Genomic DNA, 19,925 nt, shown 5'->3' on the forward strand with positions numbered 1-19,925 from the left:
GGACCAGGGCTCAGCCCTACAGGTTTTTACCACCATGAAGGGCAGAACAAGAAATCCAGAAGCAACATCCAAGCAATGCAGGACATCCTTCCAAAGTGCAGGGGTGTAATGCTGGCAGCAATGTTGTTGTAAAGGTCTGACCCAGTGAGGCAGCAAGGCGAAAGATCTCCGCTCCACTCCAAGCTGGAAACGAGGACAGCTCTCTTTTTGGATGTGCTCCCTCAAATTGATGTGATTTCTTGCTGCCATTGAGAGGAAGACAGGAAGGGCCTAGCTTGATCTGTTTTATTTATACTCTCAAAAGGGGGAAGCAATTTTGGGGGGCTTTTAGCAATTTCCAGTGCAGAGCCTTGCTGAGTACATTGTGCACTTGCCTGTCCTTTGACCGGACTTCCTTTTTATCTCACAGTTTGCTATAATTGCTTTTTTGCTTCCCTCATCAGGAAACACCCTTGAGGAAGAGTTTTAAGTGACTTTTCTGTCTTGTCCTGTGAAAATTTTCCTGGCTGACTGTTTACAGACCTATAAAACATGACCACCACCCCTGGCAGTGGAAATTATGGAGTCAGCCTAGCGTGCACCTTCCTTATTCTTCCAGACCGGTCCCCAAACCCTTCCTGGAAGAGCTTGCGTGCAGGAGGTTGGACAGTCTGAAGCAGAACAATATAGACTTTGGAGCAGCGCGCACCTGCTACAGTTCTGGGCTTCAGCCCTTACCTGCTCATGTTGTGGGTGAAGAGATGCTCATCCTAAAACCACACAGAGCCCTGCTCTCCCTTCCAGAAGGTTGGTGCTAAATGACAGCCCAGGGTATACTCAGCCTTGCTCTGCATGAGAGACTAAAATATATATTAAGAGTATCCCGGGGTACCTCTAATATATATTAGAGATACTAATATATCTTTATATAATATATCTCTATATATCTAATAACTATTAGAGTATCCTGGTAAATTATATATTAGAGTATCCCAGGGATACTTTCACTTGGGAAACATCAGAAACTTTCCTATACTGTTATTGTCTCCTGCAAATGAACCTGGTGTTGGGCTGGCATAGCAGGAAACATGGAAGGAAGGGCCAGAGGCAGGGGTGGCCTTGGGTGATGGGACTCGTAAGCCAAGCACACGGCTGCTGGAGGTAATGAGGCAAGGATGGCTTGGGGTTGTGTCAGAAAGCATGAGTTTCATGTGAAGAGCATCTGGGACTCGGATCCTGATGAGGCTGGCATCCGGTGAACAGGTACTTAATAAATATCACTCTTTTCTTTTAGCTAATGAGAAAGGTGGGAGGGGCTTTCTGTTTTCTCACACATGCCAGGGCCTTTGCTGCGATGAAGAGGTAGGTGAGGCACATCTGCTGTGCCCCTGGCCATTCCTCATCTTTCAGGCCCACCTCTGATTCTATGGGGAGCTCAGGCCAGGGGTGACCCTTCCTGAGCACTGTTTTGCCAATGTAGCTGCAGATACCTCCGCAGCTGTTCATGGAGTTGCAAAGAGCAGCTGGGAAGTTCCTTTCTGGGAGGTGGCCAGCTGAGTCCTGGGGAGGAGCAGGTAGCATAAGTCCTATATACATGGGGATGCTGCAAGTGGGTTCACATCCAGGGAACCACTTCCCTTGCCTGAGAGGCTCAGATGCAGCTCATACACCAGTGTAACTGGTGGGGAAGCAAATGACGCTGGACAGTGAGAGACAGCAAGGGATAGGACTGTAATCCCATCACATAGCTGCTCCCGGGTGGTTGCTGGGAAGACCTTTCAGGCCAGTGCTGTAAACCAGAAAATGAAGCTCTGAGCCCTTATTGTGAATAACTTGAGCAGCGAGGTCTGACTGGCAAAATGTTGTTTGTCACCAAATGAGGCTGGAGAAAGCAGGTACTAACCACTAAATATCTCTCTTGCCATTTAGAAAACCCTTCGGTTCTAGCATTTGGGGATGCAGCAATAACTCAATTTATTATCAAGAAGGGGGGGGGGAAAGGAAAAAAAGCAAAAAATGCTTCTTGCCCTTTTGTTCTTTGCAATAGATGGGTGAGAACAGGATGTTCCCAGCAGTAACTTAATTATTTCACTACTGCACATCTCTCTTACAGTGCAGGTTAAGAATGTAGGTTGAATTTTCTTTTAATTGTCCCAGCTATCACGTACCTGAGAAAATCCATTTTTGTCAACTGTCTAGTCCCTGTTATTGGTCTCAGAAAGCAGCTTATTGCTGTAGAAACACTCAGTGCACTTCTGCTTCAGAAAGGTGCTCTCCTGGGAGGAGAGCGAGGGGTGCAAATATTTTGCCTGTAATTACTGTATGCAGCATACTCTGTGTGAAAGGGTTGTGTTTTGCAGTGCTCATCTCATTGGCAGCACAGGAGGGTTCAGGCTTCGGTTTCGTTTTCCTTGTCCATTTCCATGTGGAATTTAAACCCGGTATGTATTTGCTTAACCCATGGGGGTGTCCGGGTTTTCACTGTCCTGTGAAATACGTGCAATGCCTTTGCGTGGCCAGAGCAGGGTGCTAAGCCTGGGCAGGGTGCTAAGCCTTGCCAGGGTGGAAAGATGGATCCCTTGCTGGCCAAGGTGGGATCCTCCTTTCTTGGAGGGAGAGCGCTCAGAATTAAGTAACACACGAGTGACTGAGCTCTGCCTCCTTCCCCTGTGCTTGAGCAAACAGCTTTTCACCAACTGCTGCCTCCTTCCCCAGTGGCCATGTACCAGGAGCTCCCTGGGGTGCAGCAGCACTCACAGCCCTAGATGTGGTTTTCCCCTGCCATGCTGGGGAGGCCAGGGCTCCTCCGCAACATGCCAAGAGATATCGCGGTCCATGCTGAGGGGCTGTTGGGGTCAGTGCGGTGTTGTGGGGAAGGCCATTGGGGTGCCACACTGGTGCAGGGGGCCACCGTGGAGCTACTGGTGCCGCTTGAGGTTGGCCGCATGGGCAAAGGCGTGGGCACAGTGGGGGCAGGCGAAGGGTCGCTCGCTGGTGTGGGTACGGCGGTGGTGGGCGAGGCAGGAGGACTGGGCGAAGGCCATGCCGTAGTCAGGGCACTCATAGGGCTGCTGACCGGTGCGGACCTGCTGGTGCTCCACCATCCAGCTGGCCACGGTAAAGGCATTCCCGCAGTTGGGGCAGGGGAGTGGCATGGTCCCTAAGTGTCCCTGCTGATGGCGGAGCAGGGAGAGGGGCTTGTTGAAGGTGTATCCACAGTTGGGGCAGGGGAAGGGCTTGTCATTGTGGTGCATGTTGCACTGGTGCTTGCAGAGGTCAGAGGAGCAGGCAAAGGCCTTCCTGCAGTCAGCACAGCCGTGGGGCCTCTTGCCCATGTGGGTGCAGATGTGCTTGCAGTAGTCCGATGACCAGGTGTAGTTTTTGGAGCAGAAGGGGCACTCGTAGGCCTGCTCACCCATGTGCAGGCAGCAGTGCTGCTGCAGTGTGTGGCTTTGCCACAGAGCTCGCAGGCTTGGTCCTGCTGTGCGTTTCCTGGTGGCTCAGCAGGTTGCTGGACTTCTTGAAGGACCACCCACACTGCAGGCACTTGTAGGGATGCTCGTCCAAGGTGGACCCCTGCAGACGTCCAGCCCAGTGGCCTCTGTGCTGGTGAGAGTCAATGCTCGCTGAGTGATATGGCCGGAGCAGCTGTCTCTGGACTCCTCCCCAGAATTGCTCCCCAGGGTCACTGCGGTGTCCTCAGCACCACAGGGCCCAGTGGCCCTGCTGTCTGTCCAGGATGGGTGCTGTTGGCACAGGGGTTCCCCGTGGCTGGGCTCGCCACCCAGGGAACAAAGGCTCACCAGCAGCTTCAGCTTCCTGGCCACACCATTAGTGTTGGTGATGGTGAAGGTTTTCTAGAAGACCTCACCTTCCTGGCACAGCAGTCCCCAGGCACAATCCTCCCTTGGGCCATTCCCTGGACCACTGTGGTTGCTGTCCTTGGTTTCCTTCTCATCTGCATTGCTGTCACCCTCGTCTTCAGGTGGTGCACAGTGGTCCCCCTTCTTCTCCTCCAGGCTACCACAGGGGTACTCCTGGTCGAGGCATTCAGGGCGCTTCAGGCTTGCCATGCTTCTTGCCTGCATCAGCCATGGACGTCTCTTAACGCTCCTCCACCCCTGGGGCCATTGCTGGAGGGGACCTGGATTTTGGAGCAGAAAGCAACCAGGCAGCTGTTTCTTAATGTATAGGTGGTTTTGTCTTTGGTCATGTTCATTTATGCTTAGATCCCATCTGCTTTTTCCTTCTTCTGATGGCTACAATGCTTATTTGAAAGCATGGATTTTTATTTTTGGCACTTTCTTAACTAGTTTCCTGCTTTTAAAAATACAGAACCACCAGGAAACAGAATGCAGATGTTATTAATTACAGAGGCCTTGATGCTCTGCCAGGTTTCAGATCTGGTAGCTCTTTCTTTTGGTGGCTGAGGAGCTCATGTGTTACAATGCCAGGGGAGCAGTAGCTGTTTCTCCCATTCCTGGAGTGCCCAGCAGAGAAAAGTTCTCTATGTTAATGCGGAATCATGCATATAAAAAATATTATTTTAATAAAGGTCACCTGGCCACACAGAGCATTTCCAGAGAAATAAAAATAGCAAGAGCATGATAAACGAAGGACATCATCTTCGAGCTCTGATGGTGAAGGTGGGAAAGCTGCCCGACAGTCCCTCCAGGCTGGTTCAGTAGGGCAGATGCCCTGTGTGCTGTTGACAGTGGATGTCGGCAAGCCAAGCTGCCTCCTGCCCCTAGGCACAGAGCAGTGCAACTGCATTTCTACTCCCTTTTTTATGCAGAACATTTAAAAAGAACTAAAATCAGACCCTAACCACAAGCCAGATGCAGCCAGCAAACAGTAGGTTTGCTGTTTATGAGATGTGCAGCACCGAGGACAGGAGGTTAGGTCTGTGACAGATTTATTTTCGCTAGTGCTCTTTCCAATTTCACAAGCAGGTCAGTGGGCTCTGCCCTGCTCTCATATGCACATGGAAAATGGCCTGAGGAGCATCTGCTCCCCATGCAAGGCTGGGGGAATGTGGGGAGGAGGGCATCTGAGCAGTCGCTTCTCAGGAAGGCAAAACTGTTCTCTAACCTCAGTAGAAAAAGGAGAAGCTGCATTCCTCTTGCTGATGAGAGGTGCAGTGAATTCCTCCTTGCACGTTGAGTTACTGGTATCCCCCAGCACCCTTGTTCAGAGGCTGCTGGATAGTTTGAAGCCAGCTGGCTGAGCCTAAGCAAGCCTGCTGCTGACAGAGACAGCACTTGTGAGCGCTGGGAAATGCTAATGCTGCTTTTATCTATTTCCTTGCTCCCCAAGGGGAAAGCTATGGACAGCTGCATATGGGCTATCCAGCCTGCTGCAGCCCACTGCTGCAGAGAGGTGGGAGAGCACCTGCAGGAAAGCTGCTCACACTTACTGCAAGGGCAAACCTGGTGCCGCAAAGCAGCTTTCCAAAGAAAATAATCCACCGGTGGTCTGCCAAGTGATGCCAGGGGTGTTTGGAGGTTTCATTGCAGAAAAGGACAGACCCCAGTGACCTCTTGCCTGTGCCCTCTCTGGGGTCTCCCACCCGTGTTGCTTCCTGTCACCCTCAGGCCTGCCTGCCTCCTCCCAGCTCCAACTGGCAGAGCCTTACCTTGATGGGTGAGCATGGGTGGACGGTTGGCCCTGGCAGGAGCAGCCCCCTTGTCCCTGGCGTGGGAGATGAGGGGAGCTGGTGCAGGGCATCCCATGCAAGCATGATGGTGTCTGGCTTACCCTTTTGTGTCCAGGGGAGCAACTACAGAGCCTCCAGAGGTGGTGCCTCTTTCCTCGCCCCAACCTTGCTGCCTGCATCCCAGAGAGCAGCCTGGGAAATGCAGCCGGGCTGCCCTGCTTGCCTGCCTGAACCCTTCCCCTCTCTTCCTCCCTGCCAGCGATGGAGAGCACCAGCTGCCTGCTCAGATGTGTCTCCCACTGCCCCTACCAGGAGGCTTTTGCCTTCTCCTGGCTTTTGGATGCCATTTCCCCTTCTGGAGAAAGCCCCAGAAGCAGTAGTGGTCACTGGGTGCTTTTCCTCTGCCTGCCTGCCAGGACTTCGTGCTGTGACCTTCAGTTCATCTCCAGTGCGTTGTGCTAAATCCCTGCTTTTCTTCCCCTTCGAGATGTATTTGTCACTGTCTGATTGTTCCTTGGATACCACATGAGCAGTTTCTCCCTGCTCGTTAAGTCCAATGTGTGTGATTCTGTCTTCCTGGTGTGGGAGCTTTCCTGCAAGGATATTTCCTCCCTGCTTCTCTTGCTGCCTGTGTTACACATGCTGCTTAGCTTTCCCTTCCTCACAGCAGGGATTTCTGTCTCCTGTCTGGCATCAGAATCAAACTTTTCCCATTGTTTTGAGCTGACTCACTTTGTAGGCAATCTCAGTGCCGAGGACTCTCTGCCTATAGTTGTTTTACTTGGGATTACCAGAAGCAGATGCGCCTTGCTTCTTGCACCTGGAGAGAAAACAGCCCCCCACATCAGCACAGCCAAGGGGAGCAACTTGCAGAGTAGGGAAATGAGAAGTGGGGGGAAGATGAGACCAGTGCAAGCTTGTGTCTCAATCTTGCATTATGAGAATGCCACCTGCCCCCAGGCCCACATTGTGTGCCACAACTACCACATTTTTTGAAGCTGATTTTCTTTTTTACTATATGCAGGATATTTACTTTGTGCAGGATCATTCCTTTGAATCCAAAAGACAGCCACAAAGGGAAGATAGTCTTGGCGTTGAGAAAAAGAAATGAAATCCCCAAAAGTCCTGGCAACAGGTAGTATTTCAACACTACAGAGCAGCCTTCAGTTCTACACTGCTGATCAGGGTTTTGCACATGTAAATAATTGCTGCTGATATGGGAATATCATCCTGCTTTCAGGAATTGGGTGAGCATGTGGGAAGGGGTAGTTACCCCCAGGCTGCACTCAGGGCATTTTGAAGATGGTCCAGTGCACAGTACTGCCCACCAGGCAGACATGTGACAAGGCTGTTGCCATTCTACTGCCTGCTCCCCAGGTGCTCCTTTCCTCTGGTTTTCCTCTCTTGGACAACTTGCATGCAGTAACCAAGAGCATGTGTCTCGGAGATGGCTCTAGATCCAGTAACTCAAAGGAATTAATGTTGCAGCACCCACAGGAAACCAGAGACATGCAAACCCATTTCTCTCTGCAGTCGGAGCCAACTGGGCCACGAGGTCACTGCTGAGTGATGGTGTACGTGAGCACCCATAAGCAGGCTCCTTCAGCAGGCACTGTTGCTCTCCTAGGGGCTGAAACCATTATTTATTGCAGGATGTGATATAAATGAACTAGCTTCCCAAACAGTTATTCTCCATACTTTAGCATCGCTGCTCCTGGTAGTCTGAAATCTTCCTCCCAATAGCTTCATTCCCACACTCCTTCCCATGTAGCCTCCTGTTGCACTGGAGCAAATGACACTGTATCAGCAAAAAGCATTCGCTTGGTCTTGGCAGCATCTCTGTGAAGCAGAGGGGTTTAGCTTGTGTTGGGGAATAGTATTAGGACTTGAACCTGTGGGGAAGCTGTCACTGAACACGAGCTGGGGATGATTTAAAAAACAGGGCAAGAGAAAGTCATGGGAAGAGATCTGCAAAGCTTGGAGGCAAGTTCAGCTTACTGGGGCCAACTGAGGCCCTTTTCCAAGCTACAAAGAGAGCAGGGACTGGGGCTGGACCTCCTGCTCTAACACAGGTTGCCAAAAGTAGTGCCGAGCTGGCATGGTCCCTTGGTGACCCCAGTATTGCTGGTCCCCCTTCAGCCATGCTGGGTGTTTTGGGGTGTCTGGAGGGTTTCTTCCTCATGCACAGCTCTTTGCCTGCCTGGGGCAGGCGTGCTGCTATGACCAGCCTGAAAGAAAAAGAAATATTGTAGGAGAAAAAGGTAATTTTGAAGAATAACACTCTCCCATTCAGACTCTTGAAATAGGGGATAAAAGTTGTGAAGGAAAAATAAAACAAACTGTCCTCCCCGCTCAGGTCTGTAATGCTCTCCTGGGCTGGATTCTCATTGCAGCAGAGCTTTGTGCTGAAGATGCAGCCAAGGAAAAGCCTCGTGAGATGCCATGTACTAAGAAAGCACAAAGTCATACAAACTGGGTGAGAAAATGGTAATTTTAAGAAGAAAAAGATGTCACAAAATCTATAGTATGCAAGTAATTACATTTTTGGAGTCTTTTGATTTGGTTGTTGTTGGGGTTTTTTTTAAGTTTTCCATATGAAGGCCTGCCTTTTTCCTTGCAGTCCCTGAACTGATCTGAGATCTGCCCAGTATTTCCCCCGGTTACCAGTGTTAGGTTATGGGATAAACATCATGTTGCATGCCCACAGAGAAGCAGTGGCAGGGAGGGCCAAATAATGCTCTGTCCTGGTGGCTCCCAGGCCTGTTGCAGGAGCTGTCAGAGGCACAAAGGCACACAGAAATCCAAACTACAGAGGAGGGGACACCATGGCTGGGCTCCTCCAGGGCTGTCTCAGGATACCCTCCAGCCCCATGAGCCATCAGGACAAGGGAGCTGGAGCAGCTCTCCTGAGCACTTTTGGCACTGATGTCACTGCTTTTTGGGGATGTCAAAGGCCAGCTCCTGGGTGTCTGTGCCACAACTGCACTGGTGCTGTGCCACGTCCAGGTGCCAGCAACTGGGAAGACTGGGATCCAGGAGCAGCTACTGGCCAGACTGTGTCTGAGGCCACGTGGGAGGAAAATATAGGCAATAATACTGCAGCATTTAGCAACGGCACAGCAGATGTCAGTGCCAGACCTGGCAGGAGGGGAAGGTGATTTTGCTTTCAGTCAAGCCTTATTTCACTCATTCGCACTTTCCCTGATGGCCACGTGCACACCAGCACCAAGGCGCATGGCTAGGTGGCCTGTCCAGCAGCCAGCATGTGTCCGGATGGTGTGTCCAGGATGCAGAGGGAACAAGGGGCACTGGCTCTCAGCTCCCCTCAAGTCTCCTGGGTCACACTTAGGTTGGTGATCCTGTGCTGGTTTTGACTATGCATTTCTGCACCCTTTAGGACCTGAGAGCAATGTAAGCTCAGACACCTCAGTTAATCTCAGCATCCTGGAGAGCAAATTTAGCGATCTCTTGCAATACCGCACCCCTAAAGTGGGGGCGGCAGATGCACTTGTTAGCTTTGTGCTCACTGTTGATAATAGGAGACATATCCATCCCGACTGAGAAAAGCAGTTTCTCTTGCTTTGAGATGGAGAAACACTTTAAAATTAGATTTTATTTTTCCTTTATGACTATTTGGTACTGACACTCCTGCTTTGTCTGAAGTCCTTTCTCGATTCCAACTTCTGCCATGCCAGCCAACCTACAAAGCAAAGCTGCCTTGGTCCAGGGGCTGGGTCCCACATCTTGGATAACTTTTGTTTTTGAGTGGGTTGTTCGGCGCTTGTTTGTCTCACATCCTACCAGTGAATTTCAAAGCAGAGCCCTCAGCCTTCTGGCCTGTATTTTGGCAGGTAGATTCAACTGCTGTTCAAATATAAAGCACAAATTGATAATGAGGATCACATCCGTTCACACTAGAGCTCTCCTCAGCCCTCACTGCTATTCGGAATAAAGATTAGCAATCCCTTGCATCCAACTACTTTCTACCTCCTATGACAGCGATCACAGAAAGCCTCCTGCACACCTTCCCTCTCTTGCATTGTCCAGCAATTAATGCTGGTACCTGCTCCCACCAGCATTCTCCGCCAGTTAATGCAAGAAATAGTGTCATACACTGTTTCCTACAGAAGCACTGCTGTGTTTGTGTGTTCATGCAAGAAGTCGCCTAGACCCCTGCAGTGGTGATATTGTGTGATGCTGCCTATTGACTTTCATCCAGGCTTTGGGGATAGCCCCCACCATCATGTAAGGAACTGGGAAGGGGAATCCACATTTCTCCTCTGTTTTTTGCCTGCAGTGACCTCCAGCAATGTGTTACCGTGTGGTTACCATACTTCTGTGGCCCTGTCCCTCTCAAAGATCAGAGCAACCATCAGCCTTAGTCTGCGTCGGTGACCTATAAACCCAGGCCTGTTTGTGGAAACCTGTCTCAGGTGGGTAATCTCAATTATAAACTGCATGGCCTCTTAGAAAAGATCAGCTTAAAAGCATTTAACAAGTATATCTGGAAACTCAATTCCTTCTCTAAAGGTTAAACTTCTGAACTGCAGATAATTACTACTCTTCCCTTTGATGGCATCTTCTATCTTAAGCTGTAGAAACACTATGTAGGTGCTTTCAAGTTTAGAATAAATGAATGTCTCTTGGTATGGCTGTGAGTAAAAAATACCATCTTTGTGTTTCCAGATGAAGAACCCAAGGCAGAGGAGCTGGAGGTGTGTGTTCCCATTCAGTGGGTGAGTCACCAGCAGAGCCGAGGGCAGTGCTCAGTGCTGGGGTTTTGCTCTGCAGCTGTTCACGGCACTGATTTGACCCGAAGGCAGCAGTTTTTGCCCAGATCAGTTTCTAAGGTATTTTGCGTGTTGTTTTTTGTAAATAAGCAGGACCTACAGCCACATCTCATTGCTGACTGTTGTGCAGCCACCTCAGGTTGGAGCTTCCGGCAGGTTCAGTATCCAAAGGGTGTCAGGAGTGCTGACACCCCTGTCACTTGGCGTCCGAGATGCTATATTTTTGCTTTTAAGTGTAAAAACTTAGCTGCCAGTTTTGAATATGCTGAGGAGCTTGAGAGAGTAGCTTATCTTTCTCCTAAAATGCACTGGCATGGGAGATTTTTGATGAATCCACCAAGAGAGTGCATGATGAGGCTGGTGCTTGCAAAGCTGCGCTGTCAGCAGCAGACATGGCCTTGGTTTGGGACACTGTTCTGCCGTCCCTGTGCTGCTGGGCATTTGCGTGTTCATTAGCTGCAAACGAGCATACCAGCCACTTACACAGCTCTTGAGTGGGGTAGATCTGGAGGTGCTCAGTGGGACTGACGCATGTCTCCCTTGCACTCCTCGCTGCTGGGCTGGGGCTGTGAGCTCTGTGCTCCCCACGAGGTTTGGTGCCAATGGGGCAACCGCAAAAGGTGGCTCTGTGTGGAGATGGTGGCGTGGGTGCTATCCCAGCGCCTGTGGCACTCCATGCTAGAGGGTCCTGGCAGGGACAGTCCCCTGCAAGCTGGGAGCGAAGGCCAGGCCTGGGTGGCAGAGGCAGGTTGGGGTGTCCTGCCGAGCAGCAGGCAGCAGATGGCAATGTTGCCCTGCAAGAACTGCAGGCAAGGAGGCAGGCAGGGATGCAGGTAGGTGTTTGCTGCGCTGACAGCTTAGAGACAGGGGTCAAAGTGACCCCCTTGGCAGTGGGTTCAGCTTCTTTTGCAGAAGCCAGAGAATTTCAAACAGCATTGGGTGGCTGGTAGAGATGCTCCTTAGCCCTGGGCCATCTTGGCTCCCTGTGGCCGCCCAGGCAGGAGAGGCAAGGCAGGGGGTGGGCAGGGGCACCCCTTTCTGCTTGCTGCCCTCCCATTCTGCCTGGCAGAGGCTGCTGTGGTGACAGTCAGAGTAGCCCCAAGATGTAAAATAGCCCAGGCTGGCTCTTGCCAGGCCTTGGGGGGGTATGATTTTGACAGTTGGGGAAACTGAGGCAGGGAGTGTGCCATGAACAGGTACAGGAGACACTATGGACCTGGTCGGCTGTTGTTTTTAGCAGTGGGGTGAAGCTGCTCCCACAGCTGAGCCTGGTAAAGGCTTGGTGTGGCCGGGACACAAGTTTCAGCGAGGTGTTATGCCTCCTCTCCCTGACTCAGCCTGGTGCCAGCAGGTGTCTTCTGGGCACGGGAGGCAGGGTGTCTCAGATGGCTGCATCTCCTCCTCATGCTCAGGGACCACTCCTGTGCCCACAGAGCCCCAGCGGGATGGAAAGGCAGGCTGCTCCCTGCAGCTGTTGCTGCCTGGCTTGGCCACATCCTGGGGCCACAGGACTGTCCCAGAGCTGTACCTCAGGGACTTTGCACGGCTGTGCACTCTCTATCTGATGGGAGAAGAGCCAGTGTTGAAAGCGTTTTCTTCTCCTTTTCTCTGAGCAGCTCAATCCCATTCTTTATCAGGCAGGGCTGCTGAGCTCAGGGAAATGGGAGCTGTTTGCCTGCTCAGGGTAGGCTCCTGAGGAGTAGCTGTGGGTTTTGCTGACTTCCCCGGGGCTAACAACATGCTGGTGACTGCATCAATGGTACAGAAAACAAGGCTGGCATTGGCCCGGGCGGCAGGTGGGAGCTCCTGTGTTCTGCCACTACAAATAACATCAGCAGCCAAGGCACCTCATTGTCAGCCTGTGAAGGAGAAGCCAGAAGGTACTAAGAAATTTAAGCTGTCAGAAAGTGTTCTGTGGGTCCCCTTGCCCCCCCCCCCCCCCCCCCATTGCCCAGCTCCAGCACATGTCATCCTGTATTGGGACCAAGCTATTCCCCAGGGAGTGAGGCACTGAACCGCACTTAGCAGGGCCATCCTCCACTCCCTGGGCAGGAACACTTTGAATTGGCACAGGGCCACACTGATGCTAGAAAACCAGATTAATTTCTTCCAGCTGAGAACTCCTGATTCAGCATTTCCCCTGCCAGTACTTTACACTGGGTGTGAGATAACAAGAAGATACTGTGCGCGCAGGGGTGGCAGCTGTCCCAGCTGGGTATCTCCTGATTAGGTGCAATACAGTGATACTGGGTGTGCGCTCTCAGCATGCCGGGGATGGAGTTTGACAAAAGGGTATGCGCGTCATGGAATCAGGGATGGGTCCTCCTGGTGCCCCTGTCAGTAACCCTCAGCTGTATCCCTGGCTCAATGCTAAAGGATGTGAGTACCTTAGAAGGGGCTGTTTTTGGGATGCTCCTTAAAAAAATTAAGGCTTTATGCCCAAAGGCATCAGGTCTGTGTGGCCTGAGCCTAATTTCGTCCTCTCAGGAGAATTTGTATGTCTCTGTTTTATTTTTACATTTACCTAAAGCATGGCATTGTTCTCATCTGTTAGACAGCGGCCAGGCTCCACTGCAGCAGTGACTGCGTTTGGGGGAAGGAGGAGTGTCCTAGGCTGATGCATCCATGAAACACCACAAACAGTGCTCATGAGAGAGCAATCAGACTGAATGAGAGGACCTGATAGAGGCACTGACGTTTTCAAGCTGGACTCTGTGTCGATGCTGTGTGTGATTTCATGTGCTCCTCCCCTCTGAAATTATGCTTTGGTTTGCAGGAGAGACTTGTCACATTAGCCCTTAGCTGAGGCACTTGCCTCAGCTGGAGGAGAAACAAAGAGACTGAGGCACAGTGTGAAGGCGCAGAGGTCTTCTCTGTGCAAGAGAATGGTAAGTGTGATATCTAAGAAGTGGGGACCGACGGCAGAGATGCCAGAGAAGGGGACTGGCAGTGCTAGAAAAGTCATGGCTAGAAATGAGGAGGAAGGAAACCCTGCCTTGGAATCAAGTGTAAAACTGAGCCAGATCCTTCTCCCCTTGCTTTGTGTCCTGATCATCTAGAAGTCCTGAAAAAATTAATGGAGAGGGGAAAGAAATCAAAACTTGAATGCATTGCATGTTAGTGGTGACCTTCCCCTGCAGCAGAGATAAGGAATATGCAGTCTTTGCAGTCAGGGGAAGGACCTGATTTCAGTGCAGGACCAGGAGGTGACTATCTAGCTGGACATTGCCTGTGCCACGTAAACCTGCTGGGGGTCAGACTGCTGACAGCATTATAAACCTCTGCCATTTTCTGGATGCCAATAGGCCTTATCTCTTAAGGTGAATCTTATTAACTAGGAGTGGACTTTACTGCCTGTATTGTGGCCTTTAAACCTCGCTTGAGGTTCTTCATCCTCAGATGAATTGGAGAGACTTTGACAGGGTGGAGGAAAAGAAAAGCAAAGTGGTTTCTTCCAATGTGACGCGCTCTGAGCTGCGGGTATCCTGCCAGCCCCATGGCTGGGCGCTGTTTCAGGAGCGATGCCAGGTTTGCTCTGGTGTGATGGTGGGGATCCAGGGTGGTCTGGGGGATGTGCCAAACTCTCGGTTTCCTCTGCAATGAAGCAACTCAGGTCTGTCACACCTGCAGGGCCTCAGTAGGGCTCTGCCAATTCCATCCAAACCAGTTGGGATGCTCTTTCTGTCCCAGTTTGGAGCAGGAAGCTGCCCTTGCTCTGCAGTTCCCCTGTCCAGTTCAGAGGAGCTCAGCAGAGGCACTTGCACACCTAACGCTTGTCAGAGCTGCTATGTCCACTGATAGCAGACTCGCAGCTAACAATGCTAGGCTACAGCTCACCTCGCCTACAGTCCTGCGAGCAGGAACGACACAAGGGAACTTTCTGGGCCTTTGATTAATTAACATCTATCTTTGTGTTTCCAGGAAGGCTTCTGTAGCAAGTGCAGTAACTCACTGAGGTGCTGGTATGGGCAATGTCTCTGCTTCACACCTGATCTGTGCGGTTCCTCGTAAGGCTCTGCTGCCCCCTGAGTCAGTTTGGATCAATCTTCCCCATGTGGCTGCTTCCCTCCACTATTTCAAGGTAAAGCATCACATTTCTCTTGGGAAAGGGAGCCTTTGGTCAAGGGGAAAGGAAATCTTATCTTGTCCCTTATGCTGGCTCCTTGTCCCTTAATGCTCTGCCTGTCTTGCCAGGTGGTCTCGCTCCCCATTGCATGGGGAAAGAGAGCATTGCTCAAGCCTAATGGGTGAGACTGCAGAGGGTAGTGAAGATGCCATGTTTTCTTTGGATAGTTATAACTAGCAGGTGTGAAGTTGGCTGATGGAACCACCTGAGCTTTCTTCTACCAGCTCAGCTTCTCAAACAGCTGCTCCAAGAGCTGTGATTAATGTCAATTTATCTACTGGAAAGAAAGGTCCTGTCTGTGCCTTGTCTGTGAAGAGTTGGTAGGGAGGCTCAAGACTTGGCTGCCTGTTCAGAGGTTTGCAAAGCTGCTGAGCCCTGCATACTGCTCCTTCCTGCATCTCCCTTGGTGGCCGGATCAACAGGGGGCACTGCATGTCTGTGCTTGATCTTCCTAGGAAGGGAGGGAGGGTCCTCTTCACCCCTCCAGCTCCAGGGTCAGAGGAGGCATGGATCAGCACCGTTTGCTCTCTGACCACCAGGCCTCTCCCCCAGCTCCCTGCCAAAGAGCCCTGGGCTGTGAGGCTGCCTCCTCAATGGAATGATCAAGGCTGATAAGAAAACCTGGAGGTACTCTGTGAAATGACAGACAAATTTAGATCAAACAGCAGGAAATCCGCTCTCCGGCAGTGCAGAAGAGCTGTGTGGTGGAAAGCTCTGGTCCGGCAGAAGGTCATCCAAGAAAAACAGGGAGCTGCCGTCTGGGGTGGGCTGGCCAACTGGCAGGATGGGCGAGAGCTGGTGATCTGGGCAGGCAAAGCTGTAAAAGCAGTTTGGCTTTCTGCTCTGCTACGGTCACCACAGGTGGTCAGGGATGAGCTCCCACTCTGCCCACAGTGTGCAGGATGGTACCATGCAGGGAGCAGAAGGAGCCTTTTCCAACATAGCCAGAGGCAGTTTGGTGGATTATTTTTTTCATGAGAACATTATATTTTTCAACCTGAGTGGCATTAGCATGGTCGCAGCCAGATCATGTTCTCCTTGGTGAGGTGAGCTGGGGGGCCAGTGTTCGGAGACAGGCTTTGAGCTCTTCCAAAGAGAACAAAGAAGATAGAGAGACAAATGTCCCAAAGGGCACATTTCCATGATGCCCATGGAAGTATCTGCTTGCTGGAGTGAACAGGGAGTCAGATGCTACTTCTTGCATTGCTGTAGCACTTCAGGTTTTGATGCAGTAGTGTCTTCTCTTCAATGGAGGTCTCTTTGGCTGAAGAGGCAGCAGTAAAGAACAAAGGCTCATGGGCTTTCTTGGACAGCATGTCCTGCTTTCTTTCATAGGGCAGGAAGGGAGAGTGATTGAATTGTGGAGAGTTTCCTCTCCAGCTTCTTCACTGGCTGAAATCTGGGCTTGTCTAAGAGCTCTCACCCTTGGATAGTGATTTGGCAGCACTTGGATGACCACCCCATAAATGCCACCTGTCTGGCTGGTTTCTGCAGGGTAGAAGTTGGAGCTGAAACAGTAGTGAACATCAACAGGAGAGTAGGTTTGTGCATCTCTGGGCAATACCTGTGGTTCAAGCAAGCCAAAGGCTTCACTCAAATGTAAGATGATGTATTTCTAGCCAGTAGAGGTGATTGCTCCCTGGGAACCTGTCTTGGAGTTCATTTGTTCACTGAAACCTTTATCAAGAGAGTGAAGGTGATTTTCCAGAATTGTCGATGTCCTCGGGAGATAGCTTGCATGGGGGCTTTCCAAGACTCTGCAACCTCAGCTATTGCCCTTTGACAGCAGCAAAGATTAAGATGCGTGAACCTCCTGCTCAAAGAAGCTCCCTCCTCCTCTTTCACCACCTCCTTGAGATTATCTGCTGCTTCATGGCCTGAGGCTCTGTCCCTGGAAAAAGCAACTGGGGTTTCACACACAGTTCTAATCACCCATGAAAGTACCCTCTGACTTGTTTCTCCTCACCCACTTGGAGCAAGGGCTTGTGTGGAGGTGTCTGAGCTCTACACAAGTGTGAGAAAGTGTTGGGGTGGAGCTGGCTGATCTGCTCTGACTCTGCGAGCAAGAGGGATAGATCTCATCTTGTTTAGGCTACCTAAACAAGTAGCTGTTGCTCAGGAGAGACAAGAAAGCTGAGCTAAAACCATGTTCTCTGGCACGATAATGCCTGAAACAGCAGTGTGTTTATATGGGACTTTTACAGGAGCCAGGAAATGCCACCAGCCTAGCTGTGAATGTCCTGGTAAACCTGCTGGAGCCTACAGCCACAATGTCAGCTCACTCCCTCTGGCAAGCATCAGACCCAAAAGGAAGAGAGGTCTGTAAGTGGAAGCAGCTGAGGAGCTCGAGGCTGCACAGACCTGACATGAAAAGGGCCTGTGGCAGTGCCAGTCAGCAAACATGGAAAGGGTGGTGAGCTCCAATGAGCTCTGGACCATGTCCATCTTGCAGTCTCTCTACTCTTACCCTCCATGGCCCCTTCTGAGAAGGGGACCTGGACTCACCATTGGGATGCAGTTTCAGAGGCTTTCCTCAGATAAAGTTTTAGGAGGAGTCCTGGACTGTTGGGCTTAGAGTCCTTGGGCTGATGAATGCAGTTGAGACTGCTGCTCACCACAGGCAACCCATTGGTATGAGTGCTTCCAGAAACCAGTTGTGCTTTGTGTTGGGAACAGGTTGGGTTTGGGTTATTTTCTGTTCACTGGTCTCCTTAGGAGACTGTTGGGGACCTTCACTCTCAGTTGTTAGGAATCTTCTACAAATTTCCAGCACAAATGTATCTGTGGCCAGCTTTTTCCTCATTCATTCTTGAGCCAGAGGACAGTGCTGGCACAAACAGCTCTTCTCCCTGCTTGTAGTTTTCAATGTTGATTTGATGATTCTATGATTCTATGAAATGGTCTTTATTTGGCCTTGGGTTTCAGAGGGATGTGTTTCAAAACCATAATTTTGCAAGATCTTGACCCTCTGATAACAAGATTAGAAGAAAGATAACAACAAAATCAGCATTCAGGCTGGAACCACTGTTGTTAAATAGACAACACTGCAAAGCCAGTACTTTTTGTTTACAATTGAACTCATGAATTTTCAGATATTAATGTATGAGGGATTGAGTAAACAACCATTGTGCCTCTAAGGAATGAGTCCCAGGCTGTCCTGAGCTGGAATATTTTGTACTTTCCTGATTGCCTTCCAAGAATTTCAAATTACTTTGTAACAGAAAAACAAGCCTGCTTCACAAGACATTTGCGAGGTTCTTGGGATGGCCTTAATTCCTCTGTGCTGTGATGTGGCTGGCTTTGGGGCAGAGTTCTGCAGCTGGGTACCATGGGATGCTGAGCACCTAGGTGTTCAGAGAGAGGCGGGGACTACACGAGAAGAGTAAACCACAGGGGTCAGGAGAGTCAGCCTGGATGTGGTGCACAGGTCTGCAACCAGTGTGTAGCCCTGTCAGTCCCTGTTCCCAGTTTGATGGGAACAGAGACATTACAGACACTGGCCCAGAAATCCTGTGACTGCCATGGAGAAGGAGAGGTGAAGGGACTAGTGGCAAGTCACACAGCAGGTCAGGGTGACAGCCAACAATAAAAGCACTCTGCTTGCCTAACCTGTGAGCCTTTCAGGAGCAGCTGTTATGCTCTTGGGCATGGGTCCGTGGAGTAGCCACCAAGGACAAGGTGGCAAAGGGATGTGTGGGCAGGGCATGTCCCCCCACTTTGCCCTGGAGAGACCATGCCATGCTCTCCAGGGAAGCTGCAGACCATGTTCTATGCTCACGCTCTTTCCAGGCTTAACAGGGTGTTTCTGAGCATGGTGGCCTTGACACTGCAGGCTGGGGCACGCTTGCAAATTGTCCCGTATTTCTGGCTGTCCTTTGTTGAGCGAGTGCTCTTCAGGAGCAGCCAGGGTGTTGCCTAGAGTCCCTCCAACCAAAAATACCACTTGTGACTGGAGGTGAGCCTGCTTAATGTCCCTACAGCCCTGGGCTGCCCAAGTGCCATTTGGCTAGTTTTTGAGCTAAGACCGAGACCCAGAAATGGAGACATCTTTCCGCTGGTTCTGGTGGCTGGGGATTGCAGACAGGACATGCAATAAAGGCAGCTGATGACCTGGCAGCCTTGAAGTGTCCCTCTCGGCCAGACCAGGTAGTCCTGTCTTGGGCATAATGGCCAGCACTTTGGTAAAGCAGGCAGGGTGGGTCCCTCACTACCTGGGTTGTTCTTGGGTTTGGTTTCCAAGCCAGCAGTCTGGAACTGTGGAAAGTCATAAATTCAGGTTACCGAACCATCTGCTGGCTGCATTTTAAAAAGCAATTAAAGTAAAATTGTTTCCAGCCCTTCTGTTTGCAAGATGTAGTCTAAAGAGAGATAACCAAGCCAGGATTTGCCTGATCCTGCCACAGCTCCAAGTGTGAGTTAATTTGATCTAATCCCTATGCTGTGCGTGCTGGAAAGTGAGGGGTTCCCTACTGAGGACTCACAGAGCATGCAGGTAAACAGGGCTGCCACGCTGTTAGCACAGAGGTTTGTTTGATGGTGAAACCCAGGAAACTGGTATTTTGATACTGTTTTTAAATTGCTTTTAATCAGAAATTATTAAACAGAGTAGAAGAAAAATTTGGAAGTAAGAATACTTTAGCATGGTAGAGGATGATAGCGTGTTGCCAAAGACTGATGGATTGCAGGTCTAGGCAGTGTTGGATGGAGCTGCTAAAGCAATGGTCTGGGGAGCTTTTCCCAGGGTACCCCACAGGGCGGAGGGGACTGGTGTGGCTGGGGCTGGCTGGGTGGGTGGGGGCATGGGGTCCTGGAGTTGCCACCTCTGCTCACACACTAACTCCCAGTGACCTCTCAAAGCATGAAACTTTGTTTTTTTTCCTTTTCCCATAGTAAAAGGCATGCAAAGAGAGCAAAAAAGGGGTAGGGTTGAAGAGAGAAGGTAGGGTGACATCATTCTTCCTTGTCCTCCTGTGGCAGTTGTCACCTTGCCAAATCAGAGAATAACCTTGTGTTGTAGGGGAAAGTGAGGCCATGCCTCATAGTAAGGGGCATGTATGTAGAGGCTTTAATAATCTTTCCTGGATGTTTTTATATCTACAGTGTTTTCATTCGTGTTCTGCTGAGAGGTCATACCCAGGGGAGACAGGGAAATGAGTCCACATAACCTCTGCAGGGCATGTGTTTGGGGATGCCCTTATGCCTGGGGACTGCTTGACAGCCAGAGGTGACAGGATGAAGATGCCCTTACAGAAAGCAGGGACAGTTTGCCCTGGTGCTTCAGACTGTACTTGGTGGAGAGGACACACACCTGTGTCACCAGTGCCGAACCTCTTGTGACCACCCTTGGGGTGTTCTGGGTGCGAGGCAGAGAGAA

At 50.8% G+C, this 19,925-nt stretch overlaps 1 long non-coding RNA gene across 1 annotated transcript; it reads left to right on the plus strand.

Moving 5' to 3' along the window:
* Window positions 1-1,056: 1,056 nt before the first annotated feature.
* On the plus strand, window positions 1,057-19,299 carry LOC135313902 (uncharacterized). The gene is made up of 6 exons (XR_010373395.1): window positions 1,057-2,420; window positions 6,660-6,770; window positions 7,992-8,167; window positions 9,933-10,068; window positions 10,322-13,313; window positions 14,347-19,299. It is a non-coding gene; the product is annotated as an uncharacterized LOC135313902 (long non-coding RNA).
* The last annotated feature ends 626 nt before the right edge of the window (window positions 19,300-19,925 follow it).

Source organism: Phalacrocorax carbo, chromosome 6, assembly GCF_963921805.1.
Source record: "Phalacrocorax carbo chromosome 6, bPhaCar2.1, whole genome shotgun sequence".
In the NCBI taxonomy this organism is placed as follows: domain Eukaryota; kingdom Metazoa; phylum Chordata; class Aves; order Suliformes; family Phalacrocoracidae; genus Phalacrocorax; species Phalacrocorax carbo.